We start from the raw sequence: 25,225 nt of genomic DNA on the forward strand, positions 1-25,225 counted from the left end.
ATTCGGGTGCACGTGCCCCTTTGGATTACTACGTTTGTATCTTTAGGGTAAATACCCAATAGTGCAATTGCTGGGTCATAGGGCAGTTCTATTTTCAACATTTTGAGGAACCTCCATGCTGTTTTCCAGAGTGGCTGCACCAGCTTGCATTCCCACCAACAGTGTAGGAGGGTTCCCCTTTCTCCGCATCCACGGCACCTAGGTTTTTATTAAAACACTTAACCTGGCTCCCCGCTCAGTGGAGAATTTGTTTCTCCCTCACCCTCTGCACTTCCCCATCACTCGTGCTGTCTCTCTCTCAAAATAAATAAATAAAATCTTAAAACAAAACAAAACAAACCCCACCTAACCAAAGAGAAACTTACGGGTTTCTTAAAAATTATTAAAACACACGCACACACACACACACACACAACCTCCTTCTACAGTCAAAACATTACTTTATGAAGAAATATTGGAGGTATTTTCTCTAAGACCAGAATACCCAGTATCTATACTACTATTCAACACTATACTGAAGATTTAAGCCAATGCAATTAAATAAGAAAAATCAATTAAAGGTATATGACTTGGAAAAGAAAACATTAAATGATCTTCCAGATGACATGATGATATACTTGAGAGCCTTAAATAATCAATGATAAAACAAATTCAAATGTTAAAAAAACAAAACAAAACAAAAAAACCCTTAGTATGGTATGGGAAAAAAACTAACAAAGAGAACTTACTAGCTTCCATATGCACAAATAATAACCTGTTAGAGAAAATTTCTTTCACAATACCAATTAGAAGATAAAATACCTAAGACATTTCTAAACTTTCTCGTGTCAAAAGAGATAAAATTCAAATATCTTTACGATATACAGAAATCTTCAAAATTAAGGAAAGAAAGTCTGAAGACCAAATAGAAAATGGGCAAAGACTTGAATTCACATTCACAAAAAATGAAAATGGCCCTTAAACATATACAAAGATGCTTAACATGACTCATGGGGAAATGCAAAGTAAAACTACATTGACGGGCTTCTGGATCTGGCGAGGATGAAATAAATTCACCATAGTCTCTTTCTCTGGCTGAGTATGACTAAAAACTCTAGACAAAGTATAAAAAGCAATTACCTAAAACCTCTGAAAAGTGAACAATGACAGACAGATTTTGGAGGCAAGTAAAACCTTGGAGGAAAACTATATGGGGTGAGTTTTCCAATTTTATTCGTATGTCTTGGGGCATTGCCTTGGGGGAGGCCCAGCTTGCATAGCTGCAAGGCAGCAGTAGCTAAAACTTAGATAGACTAGTTTCTGGACAACTTTACAAAGAAAAAGTCTAAAAAATGTGAGAGGAAATCCCTGATGGCTTGTTTTTCTCTTCTCTCTCAGCACTGTCTCGACAAGAATGGGCCCTGGACACAGAACTGTGTGGAAGAAGTGACTCTGAGAGAAACCTCTGTCTTTTTGGCCAAAGGAACCATAAGAAGTGAATCCTGCTGGATGGAGTGTGTGTGCAGAGTTGGGCATGGGGGTGGGGAATGCAGAGAGGAAAGAGCTAAAGAAAAGGGTCTCTTAATTCTGTGAATGAATTCACAAAAGTCCCATGCTCGCTACTGAGTTTCATAAGCCTGGGATAGACCCAAAGGAACCTCTCAAAAGCTTTGAAAATTGAAGAGATTAAAACCATAGGCCAAAAAGGGCAAGACAGAACTTGTGTGGCAATTCTAACTGGCTGACTGCCTGCTAATACAAAACTCAACATTCTCCAGAGGACCCCATGTAACACTCAACCAGAATATGTCTAGGATATAATACAAAGTTATTCAACATACCAAGAACCAGAAAATGAGAGCAGTTCTCAAGGGAAAAGTCAACTTACGGATACCAACTTCGAGACTATTCAAATATTGGGAATATCAGAAAAGGATTCTTTTTTTTTTTTTTAAAGATTTTATTTATATATTTGACAGAAAGAGATCACAAGAGAGGCAGGCAGAGAGAGAGAGAGGAGGAAGCAGGCTCCCTGCTGAGCAGAGAGCCCGATGCGGGACTCGATCCCAGGACCCTGAGATCATGAGCTGAGCCGAAGGCAGCGGCTTAACCCACTGAGCCACCCAGGCGCCCCCAGAAAAGGATTCTAAAGCAACTTCTATAATTATGCTCCATGAGGCAAAAGTAAACATACTTGAAATGAACAGAAGGGAAGTTCTCAGCAGAAAAACATAAATCAATTTTTTGAAATTTCAAAACAACAATACAATATCCAAAACAAAAAAAATTCAATAATGGAATGGGAAATGACAAAGGAAAGAGCCAAAGAACATGAAGATTGGTCAACAGAAATTACCTAATATAAAACCAGAAAGAAAAAACATTAAAATAAATAATTAGAGCATCGAGGACTTGTGGAAAAACAGTAAAATGTCTGAGATTCGTGTCACTAGAGTCTGGAGAAGAAGAGAAAGAAATGGAGCAGGAAAATTACTTGAGTAAATAACTATCTGAAATTCCACAAATTTGGGAAGAGACAAAAATTTATAGATTTAAGATCTCAATGAGCCATAAGCAGGATAAAACCACATTCAAACACAGCATAAGCTGCTGAAAAATAATAAAGAAAAAATCTTGACAGTGATGACACATACGTTGGGAAATAAGAATCAGAATTAGTATGGATTTCTCATCAGAAACCACAGAAGCCAGCAGACAGTGGAATATCTTTAAATTATTGAAAGAAAAAACCTCTATATTCAGTAAATTCTCTTTGGGGAATGAAGGCAAAAACTGATATTCTCAGATGAAGGAAAACTGAGAGAATATTTGGCAACAGATGTGACCCAAAGGGAATATTAAAGGAGGTTCTACAGCTCAAAAATAATGTTAATCAGAAGGAATCATGGAACTTCAAGAAGGCAGAGGAAGAGAAATAGTAAATATCCAGGTAAATATAAAAGACAAATTTTCATCTCTTAAGTGAACATGTATATTGTTAAAATGATAATACTGTCTGGTCAGATTCTTAATAGACAGCTATCACATGAAGGCAGGAGGGCAAGGAGACCTATATGATTGTAAGGCTTCTATATTTTATATGAAATGAAAAATAATATTAACCCCAAAAAACTGTGAAAGGTTGAGAATGTACACTGCTACCTCTAGAGGAACCACTAAAAACATATAATACAAAAAGAGATACAGCTGAAAAGCCAACAGAAAAATTTCAACAGAGTATTTGAAAATATTTAAATAATTCATAAGAAGACAAGAAAGAAGAGACCGAGGAACCAAAAAATTAAAGGAAAAAGAGAAAACAACAAAATAGTGAACCAAAATAGAGTCATATCAATGCCTACAATAAATGTAAATACTCTTAACATGTTAGTTATTAGATCTAACAATTATAACCTATTAAAAAAAAGAAGACCCAAATGTAAATTATCTGGCAGAAACCCACTTTCAATATAAGACACAGATTAAAAGATGAAAAGAATTACCATACATATAATAAAAGAAAGTTAGTTGGAGAGAATATGTTAATGTCACAGAAAGTATACCTCAGAGAAAGGAACAGTAGTACCAGGGATAAGAAGGACAGAAAATAATAAAAAGTGTCAATTCATCAAAAAGATGTAAGAGTCCTAAATATGTATTCAGCTAACAACAGAACTTCAAAAATGCATGAAGGAAAAACTGATAGAACTAAAAAGCAGAAATAAACAAATACATAATTATAGCTAAGACTAAAACTCCTCCTTAGAAATTAGCTGAGTAGGTGGCCAAAAAGTCATACAGATTCCTGATTAATACTATCTACCTACCTGACCTAGCTGACATTAAGAGAATACTCTACCCAACAGAAAAAAACACATTCTTCTCAAATGCACATGGAATATTCATCAAGATAGACCATATCCTGGGTCATAAAACCTTAAAAAATGAAGAAACAAAAACATACAAAATATCTTCTCTAACATTATGGAATTAATCTGGAAATCAATAATGGAAAGGTAACTGGAAAATCTCCAAATATTTGGGAAATGAACAATATACTTTGAAATACTCAACTGGTTAAAGAGGTACGTAGTCCCAAGAGAAATTAGGAAATATTTTGCACTTAATAAAAATGAAAAACAAAATAATCAAAATGTGTAGGACACAGTTAAAGTGAGGCATGGAGGAAAAAATATAGCATTAAATGCCTACATTCAGGGTACCTGGCTGGCTCAGTCAGTACAGCATAAGACTCTTGTGAGTTCAAGCCCCATGCTGGGTGTAGAGATTACTTAAAAAAAAAAAAACCTATATTAGAAAAAGAAAAATCTCAAATCAATGATGTAGTCTTTACCTTAAGAAACTAGAAAAAGAAGTGCAAAATAAGCCCCAAAGCAAGCTAAAGGAAGGAAATTATAAGGATAGAGCAGAAACAAATGAAATAGAGAATAGTAAAACAATGGAGAAAATCAACAAAACCAGAGACTGGTTCTTTAGAAAGATTTACAACATTGATAAATCTCTATCTAAACAGATAGAAACAAACTATCTTCATGAAAGGGACACAACAAACGTTAAAGGAATGCTATAAACAACCCAATGCACATAAGCTTGACAATTTAGCAGAAATTGAACTGAAGGCCACAAATATTAGAATGGAAAAAATAAAAAAGAACAAAACCAAGTGCTGATGGAAACGTGGAACACGGAATTCTTATACACTGTTCCTAAGAATGCAAAATGGTACAAGCATTCTGGAAAACACCTGGGTAGTTTCTTATACAGTGAAATATACATGTATCATATTGCCTGGCAATCCTACCCCTTGATAATTATTGGAGAGAAATGAAAATTGATGTGCAAACAAAAGCCTGTACATGAATGTGTACAGCAGTTCTGTTCACGTTGCTCCCAATGACCATTCACAGGTGAATGGAATACTCTTGAGCAATAATAAGAAACTATTGAAAAACGCAACAACATGGATGGATCTCCAGAGAATTATGGTGCATGAAGGGTTACGTACAGTTATATGGCATTCCGGCCCAACTAGGCAGAGAGCACAGGTGGGCGGTGACAAAGGGCCAGGGGTTGTGGGGAGAGGCTGAGTATTGAGGGGGAGCAAGAGGAAGGTTCGGAGATAATGGATCAGCTTCTGGGTTGGGATTGTGGTGGTGCTGGTGCAGACAGGTGTTAAGAGTCACTCGAAGTACATTTCATAGTAACGATCATATTAATAACAGATCTTCACGAGTTCATTCTGATATAATAAAATAATTTAAAAAATAAACGGGGGAGAGTAGACAAATATTGCATGCAGAAAAATTCCCAATCATTTGTGGAGATACTCAGCTCTCAAGGAACCCCTCATGAGGGGCGGCCCATACTGAGTCCTTCCTAAGAGGACAGTCTGGAAAGGAAGAGAAAAGGCTAACTTTACAGAAAGGAAACCTGACAACCACTACCTCAGCCAGGTGACCAAGGCCGACATCAACAGTGATGTCATTTTGACAGTATGTACCATTAATATGTGATGAGATGATGTTTTATCTTTGAGGTCCAGCTCCGGGAACCCACAGCCCCAGTCTAATCATGAGAAAGACACCCACAGCCTAGCTGAGGAACAAACGTTCCACAAAAGACCTGACTGGTACCCCATAAAACGGCCAAAGCTAGAAAAATAGGGGAAGTCTAAGAAACTGTCACAGCCCAGAGGACACTAAGGACACCTGACAACGAAATGTAATGGGATGCCCTGGACGGCATCCTGGGACAGAAAGGGGACATTAGGTAAAAACTCAAGAAATCTGAATAAATGTAGACTTAAGTCAGTAATGATGCACCAATGTCAGTTCACGATTGTGACAGCTGTACCATGCTAATCACATAAAACGTTAATAAGAAGAGAAGAGGACTCGAGCATGCTTCTGTGCACAAAGTAATGTACTGGGCCACTGCTCTCTTGGGATCCCAGAAAGAGTTCTGGGATGTTATTTTTCAAATAAAATATATTAGACAATATTGTGCTGGGTTTTTTTCAAGCTAGTCTATAGGAGTTACCACTAACACATTATGAAAACCCAGTTTCCTGCTTAGACTTTTCTGGCTTAGAGACAATTTCTAATTCTACTTAGGCGGCTTTAAAAAGATCCAATGCCAATTTTTAAGGACTTAGCCCACTTAAAATAATTCACCATCCTGTTTTTGCCCCCAGAGAAGCAGATTTAAACTCATCAGTAGTGTTCCTAATAGCTCAGCAAATTAGCTGATGAGTTTTGTCATAATCGTCATCACCACCATGGTCACCTGGAGAAGCATAGCAGCGTGCCAGGGAAAGGAAGAATGCATCTCCATCAGCCAAACCAGCTCATTCTCTCCTTGAACTACACAGCCATCCTAGTGGAAGGCTCTGAAGTGGCTGGCTCTCCAGGCTGGCAGGAACAGAAACCCACTTTGTGCTTCCCAGGCTACACCTGGGACCACAAAGGTGCTCTCTCGACAGGCCTGTCCTGAGCACTGCTTTGTCACCCTCCCGCCTTCCTGATCAGGACAGACTACATACAGCAAGAGTCCCAGAAGTGGCCCTTGGAAGCCACATCACAGACACAGTGACCTGAGCAGTCCAGTCCAGGTCACTGGGAAACTTTTCAGGGCTGCTGCTTCCCACCATGGGAATGGAGGTTTGACCACTGTCCTCCATGGCCTTTGAAATACAAGGAGTCCCAGGGGAGTCAGCAGGTTCACAAATAGGCATTAGAAACCAGCCTACAACTTAGTAGGACAATCCCTTTCCAAGTTGTCACCCTGTTGCTGACGCCCTGGGGGTCAGTGTCCCGTCCACAGCATTGGCTTACCACTGAAGCCAGGGTGGGGGCAGCCCAGTAAGTGATGCCCAGGCCCCAGAGGGGTGGTCCTGCCATAAGTAAGGCCAAGGGCACAGTCCCTTCCAGACTACGGGGCACCTGGGCGGCTCAGTTAAGCGTCTGACTCTCGATTTCAACTCAGGCCATGATCTCAAAGTTGTGAGATCGAGCTCTGCACTGGGCATGGAGCTTGCTTGAGACTCTCCCTCTCCCTCTGCCCTGTCCTCAAAACCAAAGTAAAACAAAACAAAACAAAACCAGAGAGCCTGGACCCACCCACAACAGCTTTAGAAAGTGTGTCCCGGTGAGACAATGGAAGGAACAAGCCTGGGGGACAGTAAGATCCCTGTCCTGTTACCTGCAGCTCCCAGCCACAAAGAACTGGACACACTCCCCGGGCCAAGGAAAGCACGCTGCACCTCCCTGCTCAGGCCCATGGGCTGCCAGGCACAGGCCCAGCCTGTGCCCACAGCACCCCTCCCCAGCCCCGAGCCAGGGAGGCAGGTTTGCCGGGGGTAACTCAAACTTCACAAAGAAACCATTTCTGGAATGGGGCTCCGTTTGGCGATTCAGAGTCAAAGGCGCACTTCATAGCTCCTATCCAAACCCCATGCATTGTCAGGGCCCTTTCCTCTTTGAAGCCTCGGTGAGTGATTGAAGCGTCTACTTTCCGAGGGGCAGATAGCACTGGGCCGGTAATCTGACTCTAAGCCCCGGGATAAAGGTAGTTTGTTTCCTCTCAGCCCGTCTGTCAACACCTCCTCAGTAATTAGCCCTAATTATTACCAAGGGCCAGCCTCCCATTCGGTTATTAAATCAGAAATAGTATCGTGGCCGGGCATCTGTCAACGCCTGACTGGCGACCTTGGATTCATTGAATCCTCTGTCAGTATCCCTGGCTTCAAAGATGCAGATCCCAGGGAGGGGTTCCGGGGACGCAGTGCGGCCAGCCCTGCCAGGGAGGGAGGGCTTAGGGGAGGGAAGACAGTGCTCTGAGCAGCCCTGCGCCCCACAGGCCCCATCCCTGCACCTGCCTTCCCCCTGGGCAGCAAGTGTGCACCCCAGCCACAACCATCCCCACCTCTCCTGGTGACTGATGGAACTCTGTGTGTACAGTGCGGTGGGTGGCGGGGGAAAGGGTTATAAAGAACGCCCTCCAGCAGCGCTTACCCTAGGGGACCAAAGGTCAGTCCCAGGCCTGCCTGTCTCCAGCACAGCCATGTCCCAGGAGCAGCAGGTGAAGGTGACCTGAGGCTCCACAGGGCCCTGTGCTGGCTGCTTCTTGAGAGTACAAGGAAAACCACCAAGCCCCGCTGCCAGGAGCCCCCTCTGAGCTTTGAATACAGACAGGGCATCTCCCCAGGGGCCAGAAAGACTGCGAAGCAGATGTGGGGGACAGCTGTTGAAACAAAAGGCTTCTGTGGTGGAGTCAAGAGTGCTGCACCCCTGAAGGCCCTTGGGAGACAGACTGACAGCCGCCTCCACCCTCAGCTTGAAGCTTCTCGTTCTGTCCAATAGCAGCGAGTCACTTGCCCCATAACTTGGGAGTCCTGCTCCTGCAAAGCTCACAAGTTCCTGGCTCCTCTGAGGGGGAAGGTGCCCCGTCCCGGCCCCAGGAGCTCCTTGCCTGCAGTAAACCCGGCAGTGTCCCACATGTGTCTAGACATCATCCCGCCAGGTCTGCAGGTACCCCTTCTGGAAGGGCTCCATGGCGTTTGGAGGAGAGGGCAATGGAGGCAAAGTTACAGTCACATCCCCTGGGACGTGGCTCCTCCGTGGGCATCAAGGCCCATGTGGTACAATGGGTGCCCAGGCAGAGGGGAACATGGCGCTCCCAGCCGCATGCCTGCTCTCCCCTGCCACAGCACAGCCAAGTCCCTGCTGGGCGTTCTGCTGGGGCTCCCACGCCAGCCGGGTGAGACTGCGCCGGGGCGACCAGAGTGAGCCTCATAGACAAAGGCACAATGATGTCGGACAAAATGGCAGCTGCAGTGTGTGAGGTGTGGCCATGTGCTCCGCGGCTAGCAGGGGCTTCGGGCTGGGCCACTGAGGCCAGCAGTTGCAGACTTCTGCTCAGGATGGGGGGGTGGGGCAGGCCAATCTTGCTAGACTAAAAGGAAACGCCAGGGAGAGGGGCTGCCGGGTAGCTGAGGCAGGCCGGCTGGGCAGGCAGCACCACTCCATGAATAGGCACCTTAAGATGCAGCTGAGGACGCCCATCACCCCCAGAGGCAGGTCCAGGGAGCCTGGAAAGATGGCAGGAAGGAAGTCCAGGTCAGGAGCACTTTCAGCTGGCCTGCCCCCACAAACTTCCAGGCAGGGGTGGGAAGCCAGCCAGGCCAGCAGCATTTTTTTCCCCAGTCAACACGCGGAAAAGCTCACTGTTTTACAGGAAGTATGACCATTCCCACGTACCAGTGCTGGCCTCTGGGGCCTGCTTCCGCCATGAGATCTGGTCCACGGCAGCCAGCTGCCCAGTGCTGATGACAGCCCCTAGACAACTCTCACCCTGGGCATGGAATGGGCCAATCCCCAGGGGATAGTGCCCAGGCAGCTCCTAGGAACCTGATCTCACTGGGAGAGAGAGTCTGTAACCATGGCGGTGGGGATACACTTTCCGACAGGGATCCATGTGTTTGCTCCTGCAACAGAGGCTACCTGCCTGCTGCCTCCTAGCACATGCAAGGCAGAAATTCTCTCCATTACCCAGGCAGCAAAGGGAGCCTTGCTAAAGTTCAGCAACTTGTGGGGGATGAAGGGGGACAGGGGGCATGGGACGTGATGATAGGGGCCAGGAAGCCATGGTGGAACTCAGGAAGCGGGAACCTGGAGTGGGGTGGGAACACAGGGGCAGAGCTGCACTGGCTCTGGGGTTACCCTCCTGCCTATCACCATCCATGGCTCCCATTTGCACCCTGATTTTCAGGGAGAGGAACATAGGGGTCTTGGTGGTGGGAAGGTTGCCATGTCCTAGAGGACAGTGTACTGGATCGGTTACCTGGCCACCCCATGTTTCCTGAATTCCCCTACCCTCTAGGCCCTAACAGGCCTCCCATCTCTCTAACTGTGGCCTTCAGAAAATCTTGGTTTTGGTGCAAAAGTGTCAAGGCGAACAACACTCTGCACTCAGGACCCCATGGGGCACGAGATGCAGCACTCCCAGCGCCAGGTGTCCCTGCACCAACCACACAGCACCTGCACGTATGGCCGAGTGTGGGCTCACTGTCAGCCCAGGCCCTGTGCTACTTAGGCACACAGGTAGAGAAGAGCCTGGAATGCTCCTCTCCACTGTCTGGCAGCCCCTCCCAGCAAGTGGATGAGCACCCAGCACCCACAGGCCCCAGTCCTGGCTGTGCCCCTCCTGAGGCCAGGAGAGAAGGAATGGGCTGCCAAGGGCACCCCGCAGACCAGGGACTTCTTCCGGGCTCACCGTCAACACCCTTGTAACAGAGATCACGTTGTCCACTTACAAATGAGGACACCACAGCCCAAAGAGAAAGTGAGCTCAGGACGCCTGCTGTCTGGCACAGCACAGTTGGCCAGCTGATCCACCAACAGGGTGCCCCCAGGATAGGGACTGACCAATGCTGGAGCCGAGCAGACACACCACGGTCCACTGTACCATCCTCTCCACTTCTGTTTTTGACATGTTTTTATAACTAGCCAAAACAACTGAAAAAAAAAAAGTGTCAGTGAGGGGGAGGGAGAGTTGGGAGTATTTCTCTATCAAATAATGAACACTCACTATAAAGCCAGATAATTGGTGGAGGACCAGACCAGAGAGCCAAGCATGTATGAGAAAGATGGCACCATGGGCAGGCTGGGCCTGCTTGGCATCCTTAACCTGGGGTGGGAAGGTCTGAGCCCTGTGGGAAAAGGGTCCTCTACTCTTTAGGGTAGGATAGGTCATGCTGTGGAAAACACAAGCCCCCAAACTCAGTGGCTCCATACCTCAGGGATTCCCACTCCTGTTACAAGTCTGGCACAGGTGGGTAGGGGGCCCTGCCTGTCACTCAGCGATGCTCCAAGGGTGCTCACCATAGCACTGTTGGAAATTGCAAAAATGAAAAACAAGAACTCCATCATGGGCATTATTAGGGGCAAATTGTGTCCATCCCCCTCACCCCCCAATTCACATGTTGAAGTTCTAGCCCCTACCCCTTCAGAATGTGACTCTATTTGGAGAGAGGGCCTCTATAAAAAGGGCATTAAGGTTAAATGAGGTCGTGTGGGTGGCCCTTAATCCAACAGAACTAGTCCCTATAAGAGGAATTAGAACCAACAGGCACAGAGACACAACCACGTGAGGACACAGGGAGGAGATGGCCATCACAAGCCAAGCAGACAGACTGCAGGAGAAACAAGCCTGCTAGCACCTTGATCTTGGGCTTCCAGCCTCCAGAACGGGGAGGAATACATTCTGTCATTTAAGCCCCACAGCCTTTGTAAACTTGCAGGCATCTTTCCACAGATACTGATGAAGGCCTGCCCCCACTTTGGCGACAGCTGCCCTGTTGAGTGTCAGGTTCACCTTCTCCATGCTGATGGCCTTACCCTACGGGAGGATTAGCCACTCATCCCTCAGAACTTAGGTGTGGTTTGCCAGCTTCCTTTGGCCACCATCATGGAAAAGGAGTGACAAGTATCACTTGTGGTTCACTGTGGTCTTTCCCCTGCCTCTGTGGTTGTGGAGAAGTGTGTCCAGTGAACTTCTGTTGGCATGGTTCCTCTGCCATGGGTGGAGGCCATACCGGTTGGTCTGTGACAGATGAGTAGTGAGACATGGGAGGTTGTCACTACAGCACAGTCTGGCTCATCCTGACTGATGGGACTGGACAATAGCTCTATTTACCTCAGTCTGTGCTATAGGACCTTTGGGCTGTTTCCAGTCTTGCTGTTAATGCGGTGAGTGCCTGCTAGGCACCTGACAGAGCTCAGGCCTTACCCATTTGATCTTCCCACTACCTTGAGGTCAGGTGACACCAAGGACCATGAGCCTGCAAGTGGAGGCAAGGTGTGACTGAACTCAAGTCCATGCTCTAAAGCCCCACACTGAGGAAGAACAGTGGCCATCTGCATGTAAGCAAGTGGTCAGGGTCTGTGTGCTTAGAAATATTATTGGGGGGGAGGTGCCTGGGTGGTTCAGTGGGTTAAAGTCTCTGCCTTCGGCTCGGGTCATGATCCCAGGGTCCTGGGATTGAGCCCCACATCGGGGTCTCTGCCCAGCAGAGAGCCTGCCTATCTCTCTGCCTACTTGTGATCTCCGTCTGTCAAATAAATAAATAAAATCTTAAAAAAAAAAAGAAATGTTATGGGGGTGATTTGTAGTATTGGATATTCCCACCAATAGCCAAAAAAAAGAAAAAAAAGCCTCTTTCTCCATACCTTCAGCAATTCTGGATATTTAGAACTTTGAAAGTTCTGGGATCACAGGCAGGAAAAAGAAAATCACCCATATTTCCCTTTAATCCATCTGGAGTGGAGCCTGGCGCAGAGTGAGGTGGGTATCCAGTTTTACTATTTTCCAGATGGCTAACCAGTTGTTCCAACTCCTTTTACTAAATAATCCATTTCACCCCCATTAATTTGAAACCATACCTTAAGCATGAACCAAATTCCTTCATTTATTTGGCTTTATTTCAAAGTTCTCTATTCTCCTCTGTTCATCCATCCACACCAATTCCAAGTACATTCATTGTTGCAGCTTTATGAAGAGTGTGGTCCCTCAGAGGACTGTATCCATGATACTTCTGGTGTTCAATTTTTCCTCGGAGACATGTACTTTAAAAACTCTTCTATTGTGCCCACTATGTCCTAGCTTTAGGAAATAAAATCTCCATGTTATTTCCAAGGCCACGTACGGGACAGGCACAATGATCTGGTAGACAGACCCTAGCACATCAGCCAGACCCTGAGCACAGCCAGCAAACCGTGCCAGACTGTCCTGGTCCCAGAAGCAGCCTCCTCTAGCCTCACACCTGTGTGTGAAGAGCCGGGAGTGTTGAATGCCCTGAGGATTCTCTTCCAGTCACTCATGGCAGGGCCTCCTCTTCTGGTTCTGTGCTCCTTCTCCCCGCTCAGAACAGGAAAGCAGCTAGGTCACTGCATCTGCCCAAAGACAGGGCATTAGCATCAGCTGTCAATAAACCGTCACTCTGCAACACCATATGCACTGCCTATCTGCAAGGCCAGGCCAGAGCCCTCCCCTCCTCTCCTAATGCCACCCTCAAGGGCACCCAGGAACTGGCAACCTTGCCTTTGTCCCTAAGGCCCCACCCTCATTTCTTGTCCTTTGTGATGAGAGCCCAACCACAACTGGACCCATTTTCCAAAGTAAAATATAGGTCATCTGGCCCCTTCACAGGTCCTCTTGGGCCTGCCTCTGGAGAAGCGGCCCTCAGGAGAGGGATGCCAGACTATAAACCAAGCTGGCAGGAGCTGTCTGGAGCCCAAAGGAGGTGGCACTGGGGTCAGAAGGGAAGACGGTGATCTGGAGCTTAAAGGGATTCGCTTCGGATTCACTAAATGTGGATGAGAAAGGTGCTCTGTGCAGAAGCCAGCACTAGAGGGGATGTCAACTAAGGCACTGGGCCATCAGCCCAGAGAGGAACCCCAGGTTCTACGGTCAGAGATGTCTTACCAGCTCAAAAGATATGGCCAACAGTATCAGACCCACTGGCAGGCCAGGGTCTGCCCTGCTATGGGAAAGTCTGAGCTGGGTCTGGAAAAGGAGGAGGGTCCAGACCTGAACAATAGCAGTGGCGGGGGGTGGGGGGCAGCCGTGTGTCTGGGGCTGGGTTACAATGTGCAGAGATTTCCTACACTTGATCAGAATCAAGGCTGCAATGATTTCTTCTGTTCGATTGCTTGTTTGCTTTTAGGATTCTATCAGCTTCCCACTTATTTCTAAGACTTGCACCTGTTTTGCTTACAGGACACCAGGGCCATAAAACAGCTCACACATAAAACCACCTGAAGCCAGAGACTTTAATAGTGACAATTACTAAATACAATAATCCCAGCAGTATCTATTTTACTTAAAAATTTTTACCAGATATTTATTTGCTTCCTAATTTTTCTCTAAAATAACTAGTTTTAGCAGCAGTTCACGTTTCCACTTACTTTTCCTTCCTACTTTCCAGGAAAGCATTGTTTCCATAACTGTAAAACCGGAGGGATATGACGTTCTTGTCTAATTATCCCTCTGGGTAGGTGCACTGTACCTATCCTGTGTTAAACTTGGCTGAAAGCTTCTGAACTCAGTTCTCATTATTAGAAAATCCATCGTTGTACAGAACAGGTCTTCCTTAATCCCAATCCAAACCTCTGGCCCCTGGGTCTAAAGCTCTGGTTTGCAGCCTGCTGCTGGATTTACTTCCGGCTCTAGGAGGTCAGTTCTCAAAACCACACTCCACCTGCTAAGCCTCCCACTCCCACCTATTCAGCCTAACTCCTGCCTTCAACCAGTCCCTTCAATTCTCAAAGCCCCCACCAGAAACCACACCTCCAACACTGACCTCGAGTGCTCGAGGCTAGGGCCTACCCGTTCCCAACAGAAGAGGCAACAGGGCTCCTGCTAACAAAATAAGGGCTCTGCCCGCCGGCACTCACCACACCACAAGTGGAGCCACGGATTCAACATATGTTTAATGAACACCGAACTGTGTATCAGGAACACAAAGCTGATCAAGATGGAGCTCCTGCCCTAGAGGCTCACAGTCTACCCAGAGATCCAAGTCATTTATAGTGTTAAGGTTCAAGTGCAGAGTGAGCAACGTGCAAGAGTGGGCAGGGAGACAGGGAACGCTGAAGAGCAGAAAGTGGGAGGGCAACATAGGCAAAGGCACTGAGACAAGAAATTCATGCCAACTTCTGAAGAAAACCAGGTATCACTAGAATGTGGATAAACAAAAGGGGAAAATGAGAATTGAATTGAGACTGGCCAGGAGGCCTGTATCTTACCTTCCTAGCTGGCCAGGGCTGGTGGTAAGCCCAAGGGAAGCATCTTTCTCTGCCATCCAACTTATACTAAATGATCAAAGTGGCTGCTTCCTCCATGCAGCCATCCTTAAATTCCAGCCCAGAGGACAGAGGTCACAGGAGCCAAGATGGGGAAGGCGGCCAAAGTAGAGACATCACCCAGGGGCAGATTCACAAGGAGCTGACAGGACAGACCTAGTCCAGTCCAGCCAACATTGAACAAAGGAGTCCAGGGAGTGGAACGGCTATAAAGACAGACAAAAATCTGATGAGACTGCTTTTGAAATTGTCCAACCAGTGAAAATGCACCTGAGAACCTACTGGGAGGCAGATTCTGGGCCACTGGGCAAGTCATGAGGATGATGTGCACAGCGAAGAGCCCACTATTCTGTTATAACAGGAAGTGGGGTGGTGAGGGGGACGAGAGGGCTGTTTGTGCTCAGAGGAGAGGCCAAGTGGGTGCACCTCCTACCCAGAAATAAAGCAAGTGGGTAGGGCAAATATCTGGGAAAGCCATCCCGTCCTGTTGGGGGGCTGTGGGCTATGTAGCTATGTAGGCCACTTGGTCACAAGGAGCATTGCTCCACCTGCCTGGGCTGTGTGCAGAACCCAGGGCTGTGGAGTGGGGAATGGGAGAAACTGCTAAGTCTCCTGGGGCTTTTGAGGTGTCCGCCACCCACTGTGGGGTACCTAAGGATGCCTCCTGGTCTACCTCCGTCTCAGAAATCTCCTCCTCTGTCTTCTGGGGGTTCTGGACACCCTGGTGGAACTGGATCTGGCTTCTGGACAGGCAGGTTAGCAGATCCTGAAAGTATAGGAGCAGGTGTAGGGGTCATCTCCCTTGGCTGGGATGGGGCTGGCCCCACGGGACCAGGATCAGTGTTGCATGCAGAGCTAGACAAGGTGGGGGACTCCACAGACCCAAGGCTGTTCTCCTTGGCCCACTGCTGTTCAGGGGAAAGTATTTCTGCGTGTAGAGTTGGAACTACAAACAGCAGGGGTGGCCACAGCAATGGGGCAGCGCCCATGTTGAGTACCAGGCCTCTGAGTACTTAGCTAAGTACTGCCTCACCATAGGCAGCTGTGGGGCCATTGTGGGCTGGCTTGAGGCAGCAGATAGCGGGGCAAGGTGATACAGCATGGTATTCAGTGAAACTGTTTGGGTTTTGAAAAACTTCCTTGAGATCCTGGCAGAAGAGCTCATAATCATCAGGAAGGAGCAGGTCCCTGTTGATGTAGGGGGCTGCCCATGCCTGGCGTCAGTCCATCAGGTGCCCTAGGATCTCCCAAGACACAGGAGAGGTTGTCCTGATAGTGCTCAAAGCAAAAGGACAGATCGGTCCAGAAGCCATGGGGAGCCATCAAAGGTGCATGGATGTGAGATTGGCACACAGCAAAAGTCCACCCTGGGGGCCATGCTCCAGGCATGCACAGAGCCAGGGACCCTCCCTTCTGTGGGTTTACCACCAGGAACACTAATGGCCGTGCTCTTCTGCACAGTGGTTGTACAAGCACACACACAGGGTCCCCACAGCAGGGCTGCTCAATCCAGGGATCCACTGGAGTGGGGAACATATGTGACCCCTGGAGAGACCTGGTCCATCTGCTGCCAAGGGTGTGCAATGGCATAACTGGTTCCCACCCAGATGGGATTGTGAGGGCCCTGCCAATACGCCAGCCAAGGGGCATGCTGGGAACGGAGGGGAGTTTCCACACCGACTATTAAGAAGAAGAAGGAAGAAAGAAGAGATGGTGCAGTGGGGAGAGTGGCCATGACACAACGGGACAAGAGATGGGCTGAAAGGAGTGTGGCAAACCCAGGCACCCAGGTAACTGCTGAGGGTCAGAGGAGCTGACAGCTGTGGCCTCAGGAGTGTTGAGAAGAGCTGATGGGACTGTCAGACGCAGGCCACCATCCAAGGCAATCTGTCCAAAAACAAGGTGCGGAAGAGCAGGAACAAGGCCAAACCAGGTTCACTATGCAGCAGGAGGAATCTCAGGCAAATCCCAGGAACCCAACTAGGAGCTCTGAGTGGAAGGAGAGCCCAGGAGCCAGGCCTGTGAGGTCTGAGAAGGTGGGCAAATACCACCTGTGATGTTTCACGGGCAAGGTGTGATGGCAGATGCTGTCAGTCACAGGAGAAGGAAAGGGGGCCAGATCAGAATCCCCAGGGTTTCCTTGGATGGCATGGCTGGCTGTCACGGAGTTTCAGGAAAATGACAGAAGCAACCTTTTACTGAGTGCTCTATCTGTGCCAAACAATGACCACCTGAGGCTGGTACTCTTATCATACCAGAGGCAGAGTGGTGAATGAAGTAATTTGTCTGTGGCCACACACCAACCACCAACCACTCTAAAGACCACAGCTTAACCACCACTCGTCACCATGCTGGTTAGGAACTACCCTTCAATCCACCGAGAAGGAGTCCCTTAGTCACCCCAAACACTGTGACTGTTACGTAAATGTCAAAAGATCCTTTAACATCAAAGCACTAGGAGCTTGACAGGTGCTATCTTTATCCTCAACAGAAGCCTGGGGACCCGCTATTCTCTGTGCATCCGCGTTTTCCAGACTCACCTCACCACTCGGACTATAGCCCGTTGGCAAAGACACCCCACCTTGAACACCACCTCCCTGTGTCCCCATTCCTGTCAACAGCCCAGCATCCACACCCCCAAGTTTAATCCCACTTGCTACATCTTCTTTCACCAGCCCAAAGTCATTCCTGTAAAGGGCCTGGAGAGCAGTGGTCATCAACCCTAAGCAGCCCAAAGAGCCCCAACATGGAAAAGGAGGTTGCAACCAACCTCTTCCAATGCCAGGAGCCCTCTCCCAGGGCTCTCACGCTGCCCAGCTTATAGTGGCCACCTCTTTGGTCTCTCTGCAAAGGAAGGCCCACTCATAGCCACCACAGAACACATTCTGCAATCCCTGCACACAGACCCTAATGCTCCATCAAGTCACAACAGGGCACCACGGCCTGCACACACCTTTGGACATAGTTGCCCATGTGTTTATCTCTCCTGTCCCCATCAGAGTGAGATCCTCCAGGGATATACAGCTCTGCTGGGCTTTCTGCTGAGCACCTCCCAGGGCAGCCTGCAGCACTCGAAGCTGCTAGGACCACCAGCACCCATCTTTGCCACCCAAGAATTCTGGAACCTCTCAGGTTCCAGTGGAGGTTCTTCCACCTGAAAACCCTTCCCATCCTAACACAGGAAAAGAATATGCTAGAGCCTGCCAGCAGCAGTGGCCTAAGGGGCAGCACACAAATGCAGCCCACTTGTGAGCCCAGTTCAGTCCCTCATGGAGTTCTGAAAACCAGTGACTGCGAGCCATACCCCAGCTCCTGCCACCAATCAGAGGTCATGTGCCAGACTGCATGGAAAAACCACATGCCATGCTCAGGACAGGTCGTACACACGACCCAGGTCTCTGCCCTGGATTCCTCCCAGTCCCAAACTCCCATCCCCAATCAGAACCCCAGCTGTTTCCTGCCTGCTCACCAGCATGCCTGTGTGCCCCCTGTAGCCTGAGGGAGAAGAGAAGGTTCCCTTGCTCCAACCAGCCAGGCCTGGTTCAGGCTTTGGGCCTGAACCTTCCTTGGCTATCAGTCTGTTGACCTCTATCCCTTCTCTCCCCACCCTAACACTGAAGGATTTGGGCTCTTCTGGACTGCACAGCGCTTTACTCAAGGAACACGTACCGGGACGCACGCGCATTTGCCTCCACGCAAAGCCCAAAAGCACCGCGAACGCTACAGCATTCTCAGCTCCGAGGTGACGAGGGGCCCCGAGGGTAGAATAACTTGCCTAAGGCCTCACAGCGAGTGGAGGGCAGACCACTGCACCACCCCTCCCGCAAACGTCATGCAGGAAACAGCCGGGATATGAGTTCACAAGTCCCACTGCAAAAAGAAGCCGACCTACCTGAGGCTGCGCGAAGCGTCTGTGAAGAGGGTCCACGGATCTGCGGCTGGAGACTGCGGACCGGTCCCCTCCCGGAGTCAGAGTCCAAGTGCCACCTAAAAAGTGCAGAACAATATCGGCCGCCGTGAGGCTAGGCGGGGCGCGGGGGCGACCTCCGAAGACCGCGGGAACCACCCGAACATGACTCCAGGATCTCCCCAGCCTGCGGCGCGGACCGAGAAACTGAGGCTCGCCGTTCGGAAGGGCAACTGGGACACAGTCCGGGGACTCCGAGCGCTTCTCTGAAGACACGGGCTTAGGAAAGGATGGAGGGGCGGGGCCCCAGACGGCCGCTCGGGTTCCCGCCGCCCCACTGACCCGCAGAGCAGAAGGTGGCTACACCCGTTCGGACTGGCGCTGCGCTCAGAGCCGGAACACGTCGCGCAGCCACGCCCCCTGCGTGCGCGCGGTCGCCTCCCAGGAGGGCCGCGCCTGCGCCCTGAGCCTAGGGGCGCAGGGCTGCGCATGCGCTCCCAGGCCTTGCCAGCGCGGCAGTGCGGCGCGGGGGGTCATGGGAGTGCGTTCAACCTGGCGGCGCGAAGTCCGTGGAGCGGGATGGGCAGCTTTCGCGCGCGTGGGGCGGCCAGGGCTGGCGGTGTCCGGGAGGGAGACGGGAAATGCTCTGGGGCTGAGGAACAGATAGCTTGGAGGGAGGGGCCGGACACCCACCCAGCTCCCCCAGAGAAGTTGGAGCCGTTTCCACTGCCCTCCATTAGCTGGGCACTGGGGCGCTACTGAAAGTCGGAAGGGATGCTGGGGACAGAGGGCATCAGGGAGGGTTTGGGCATAGAAGGGCAGCAGCGCTTCCATGTAAAGTGTCTCTCACCACCCAGTGCCTGGTTCTACATAACCTCCGGCCCAGGAGTAAAAGGGCAGGGCAGGACTGGCAGCGAGGAATCCTCACCGGGGTGCCTAGGGGCTGGCAAGCGGGGGCCTGTGGGTTTCCTAATGGGTGGGTCGAGGCTGGACCGAGAGAGGACAATGAGGGCAGGCTGCCAAGGCCAAGTTTGCTGCCCCGGAGTGGCAAGCCCAGTCAGCACCCAGAGACTTTGCAGAAGCGAGTGGAGCATGAGATTGGGTGCTTCTCGCGTGCACCGCTCCATGTCTCCTCTTCCTGTGCTTAAGGTGAAGAGGTGGGAGAGGGGGCCGGTCCCCCAGCCCAAAGACCAAATGCCCTGTGGGCCAAGGACCTGGATGCCGGCCAGATGTTATTAAAGCCATCAGTGAAGTGGAATTCACTGGAAAAAGATGTTTCTCCAGGCGAGCACACACATAAGAGACCAGCTCCCTCTCTGCCCTGGTCTAGTGACTCCTTTCATGAAACCATCTCTGAAATGTTATCTGCATTTACACCCAAACTCTCTCTCTTTGATCTTTGAAACGCGAATCAAAGATCACATTGTACTTTTACTTGGGTCTGTGGGGCTTTCAGCTGCGTTGGCCAAAAATAATAAAAGTGGCACCCAGCCAGGAAACGCCTCCTTGAAGTGTGAATGAAACTTGTATTTTTCGGTTGTATCTTTCCTAATTGACCTGATAATTTAAACTTCCTACCTCAAAGGAGAGGGGGAGTTCCCGACAATTTGACTTACCTCAGGCACTAGGCAGCTCAGGCCAACTCAAGGCCAGTCAGCAGAGAGCAGGCAGCAGGCTCCCTGTAAAAAAAACTAATCCAACCCAGCCAAGCTATCAGAAATCACCTTTTCTTTTAGATTTTATTTGTTTGACAGAGAGAGACACAGCGAGAGATGAAACAAGCAGGGGGAGTGGGAGAGGGAGAAGCAGGCTTTCCTGCCAAGTAGGGAGCCCAATTCGGGGCTCCATCCCAGGACCCTGGGATCATGACCTGACCTGAAGGCAGATGCTTAACAACTGAGCCACCAGGTGCCCCAGAAATCACTCTTTTTTATTCAGATTGCTTTCATTCAGGCCAGCTTCTATGTATAAATATTTTTTTAATTGCAATAAAATATACATAACAAAATTTACCTTTTTTTTTTCAAAATTTACCTTTAAAAATAAAAGATTTATTTATTTGAGAGCAAGAGAGTGAATAAGAGAGAAAAAGCATGAGAGGGGGATGGGTCAGAGGGAGAGGCAGACTCCCTGCTGAGCAAGGAGCTGAAGCCAGACTTGATCCTGGGACTTTAGGATCATGATCTGAGCCAAAGGCAGTTGCCCAACCAACTGAGCCACCCAGGTGCCCCAAAATTTACCCTTTTAAAAACCATTTCTAGGTGTACAATTCAGTGGCATTAAGCATATTCACACTGTTGGGCAACCTTCACCATCACCCATCTCCGGAACTTTTTCATCATCTCAGACAGAAACCGTGCCCATTCTAATTCGTGGCTGCTACCTCTGTCCCAGCCTCTGGCAACCTCTATTCCATTTTGTTTGTTAATTTACTCATTCTAGTTACCTCATATCTAAGCGGAACCATACATTATTTGTCCTTTCACTAACAATAATGTTAAAGAGGTTTGCAGTGTAGCACCTATCAGAATTTTTATTCCTTTATAAGGCTGAATAATATTCAATAATATGTATGTACCACATTTTGCTTATCCATTCAGCTGTTGATGGCCACTTGGTTTGCTTCCATCTTTAGGCTATTGTGACTAATACTGCTATTAACATGGGTGTACAATTATTTATGTGAGTCCTGTTTTCAGGTTTTTTAGGTACATACCTAGTAATGGAATGGCCAAATCACATGGTAACCCTATGTTTAACCTTTTGAGAAACTGCCAGACTTTTCCATAGCAGTTGCATCGTCTAATATTCCCACCAGCAATGCACAAGGGTTCCAATTCCTCCACATCCCCACACTTACTCTTTTCTGGGTTGGTTGGTTTGTTTGTGTTTGTTTTTTTTTTTTTTTTCTTTTTTGATAATAGCCATCCTAGTGGGTGTGAAGAGGTATTGCATGGTTTTAATTTTAGCAATGAGAGAAATTCAACATCTTTTCATGTGTTTATTGGCCATTTGTATATCTTCTTTGGAGAAGTTTCTGTTCAAGTCCTTTGGTCATTTTTTAATTGAGCTTTTCTTGTTGTTTTGTTGTTGCGTTGTAAGTGTTCTTTGTAGATTTTAGATGTTAATCCCTCATCAGATATAAAATTTGTGAATATTTTCTCTCATTCTGTGGTTTATCTTTTCAGTCTCTTGATGGTTTCCTTTGAGGTACAGAGCTTTTAAATTTTTTTTTAAGATTTTATATATTTAACAGAGAGAGAGAGAGAGATCACAAGTAGGCAGAGAGGGAGGCAGAGAGAGGGGGAAGCAGGCTCCCCACTGAGCAGAGAGCAAGACATGGGGCTCGATCCCAGGACCCCGAGATCATGACCTGAGCCAAAGGCAGAGGCTTTAACCTACTGAGCCACCCAGGCGCCCCAAGCTTTTAAATTTTGATAAAGTCAAATTATCCTTTGTTTTCTTTTGTTATTTTGGTGTCATATCCAAATCGTTGCCGAATCCAATGTTGTGGAAATTTCCCCCTGTTTTTTTCCTAAGAGTTTTATAGTTCTAACCCTTAAGTTCAGGTCTTTGATCCATTTGAGTTGTTTTTTATATAACTTGGTATTTCAGGGTTTTTTGTTTTTGTTTTTGCTTTGCATGTGGTTATCTAGTTTTCCCAGTATCACTTGTTGAAAAGACTGTCCTTTTCCACATCAAATAGTCTTGGAACCCTTGTCAAAAATCAACTGACAATATAAACTTTGGTTTATTTCTGAGATTTCTATTTTATTCCATTGATGTCTATGGCTGTCACTATGTCATACAGTCTTGATTATTGTAGCTTCATAATAAGTTTTGAAATCAAGGGCGCCTGGGTGGCCCAGTGGGTTAAAGTCTCTGCCTTCTGCTCAGGTCATGATCTCAGGGTCCTGGGATGGAGCATCACATCAGGCTCTCTGCTGAGCAGGAAGCCTGCTTCCTCCCTCTCTCTCTGCCTGCCTCTCTGCCTACTTGTGATTGCTGTCTGTCAAATAAATAAATAAAATATTTTAAAAATAAGTTTTGAAATCAGGAAGTTTGAGTCTAATTTCACTCCTTTTTTCCAAGATTATTTTGGTTATTGGGGGTCCTTGAGATTCCATATGAATTTTAGGATGGGTTTCTCTACTTCTGCAAAAAAAAAAAAAAAAAAAGAAATGCTGTTGGGATTTTGATAGGGATTCCCTTTAGTCTGTATATAACTTGGTATGGTATGGATATTTCAATAATATTAGGTCTTCTAGTCCATGAGTATGGGATATCTTTCCATTTAAGTCTTCTATAATTTCTTTCAGTGATGTTTTGTAGTTCTTAGTGTGCAAGTCTTTTGCTCTTTGGTTGAATTTATTCCCATATATCTTATTCTGTTTGATGTTATTATAAGTAGGGTTATTTTCTTAATTTCCTTTTCAGATTGCTCATGGTTGTTGTATAGAAATGCAGCTTTTTTTGCGTGTGTATCCTACAACTTTGTAGTATTTATTAGCTCTAGCAGTGTTTTTGTGGAATCTTTTTAGAGTTTTCTACATAGAATTTCATGTCATTTGTGAACAGAGATAATTTTACTTCTTCCTTTACAATTTGAATTTGCTTATTTCTCTTTCTTGTCTTATCGTTCTGGCTAGGACTTCTAGCACTAAGTTGAATAGAAGTGGCAAGAGCAGACATCCTTGCCTTGTTTCTGATCTTAGAGGCAAAGCTTTCAGTTTTCACCATTGACCTTCATCAGGGGCCTTTCCCAGAGCCCATTGGTGGATGCTTGAGCCCAGAACCAGGAATACCAGGGTCTCTCTGTTCAGCCAGCACCTCTCTAATTCTACCAAAATTTTCCCTAAAAAATATAGAGCTGAATCCTTTGGTGCCTTTCTCAAAGGTCCCACATTGCAGAAAGAGTCTATTTTCTCTTCTTCTGGTAGGGCTGTGCCCTAAGTGATTAGCATAGATGCCTCAGAGACCCTTCTAATTTAGCCAGGTGTCTGGGCACCTGAGCCTGGCACCCCTGGGGTTCCTTGTGCTTCAGCTTTTTATATATCCCCCTAAAATTCATACGTTGAAATCCTAACCCCTAATGTGATCGTATTAGGAGGTGTGGCTCTTGGAGCTCTCATGGATGAAATCAGTGCCCTTATAAAGGAGACCTCACATAGCTCCCTCATTCCTTCTGCCACATGAAGACCGAGGGAGAAGTTGGCTGTCTATAAACCAGAAAGTAGGTTTTTACCAGACATCAGATCTGCTGGTGCCTTGGTCTTGGACTTCCCAGCATCCAGAACTAAGAGGAGTAAATTTCTGTTGTTTATAAACCACTCAGTCTATGGTATTCTGTTATAGCAATCTTAAGTAAGACAAGCTTTTAGAAACCATTGTTGTCTTTGTCAGTTTCTTTACATTCTTTCTTTCTCTTTTAAAATTGGGACAAGGTTTACTTCAATAATATACACAAATCTTAAACGCACAGTTCCATAAATGTTGTGCAGTAAACCACCACCACACACAATTAAGCTATAGAATGTTCTATATCCCAGAAAGGGTTTCCATCCCTCACAGGACTTGTTCTGATTTCTACTGCATAGCTTTATTTTGCCTGTTCTGGAACTTCTTAACCATGGAATGAATCCCAGAGTGTGGACTCTGTGTTTGACACAGTATTTGTTAGATTCATCTGTGTTTATGGTTCCAAGTGTCTCATTTGTTATTGCTGTGTGGCACTTGTTGCATATGACTACACAATTCGTTCATCCAGTCTCCTGTTAAAAATCACATTCATGTGATTTTTAATTCGGAGCCATCAAGAACAAAGCTATGAGCATTCTTGAAAAAGTTCTTTGTGTTGACTTAGGGTTTAATTTCTTTAGGGGGAATATCTATGAGTGGACTTGCTGGGTCATGGGGTAGGTACATATACTTAACTTTATAAGAGGCTGTCAGACGTTTTCCAAAGTATCTAGAACTTTTACACTTCCTCCAGCATGGCATGAGGATTCCAATAGCTCCACCTCCTCACCAACACGTGGTATTGTCAGTCTTCTTACTTGTAATCATTCTGGCCGGAATGGAGTGGTATTTCTTTGTGGTTTTGATTTCCCTGACAACTAATGATGTCCATGCTTTAATGTGGTTGTTTGTCATATTTTATTAATTTACACGAGTTTTTTCATCCATTCTTCATTTAGAAGTGTTTGTCAGATATATGTATTGTATATATGTTCTCTTAGTCTGTCACTTGCCAATTCATTTTCTTTTGAAGACTAGAAGTTTCCCATCTTGGTGGCTAGTGCTTTTTGTAGCGTAAAAAAAAACCTCACTACCCTAACATCATGAAGTTTTTTACTATGTATACTTCTGGAAGTTCTATTGTTTTAGTTCTTACAAGCATGTCTGTGGTATATTTTGAATCAATTTTTGTGCATGATAGGAGTTATGAGTTGAAGTT

General features: G+C 47.1%; 1 protein-coding gene across 5 annotated transcripts in view; it reads right to left on the reverse strand.

Annotated features, from left to right (window-relative positions):
* GNB1L (G protein subunit beta 1 like) overlaps positions 1-19,210 on the reverse strand; it is a 69,724-nt gene extending 50,514 nt beyond the window's left edge. Inside the window, exons 1-2 of one of the 5 annotated variants that reach the window (XM_059409081.1) lie at positions 19,111-19,210; positions 18,754-18,848 (exon numbers count right to left, since the gene is read on the reverse strand). The gene's annotated coding sequence lies outside the window, so the exon portion shown is untranslated. Of the gene's footprint in view, positions 1-18,753 lie in introns of all 5 variants that reach the window. The other 4 variants (XM_059409079.1, XM_059409078.1, XR_009405954.1 and 1 more) reach the window with 4 other exon arrangements.
* Positions 19,211-25,225: the final 6,015 nt, after the last annotated feature.

This window comes from Mustela nigripes, chromosome 8 (assembly GCF_022355385.1).
Source record: "Mustela nigripes isolate SB6536 chromosome 8, MUSNIG.SB6536, whole genome shotgun sequence".
NCBI lineage: Eukaryota > Metazoa > Chordata > Mammalia > Carnivora > Mustelidae > Mustela > Mustela nigripes.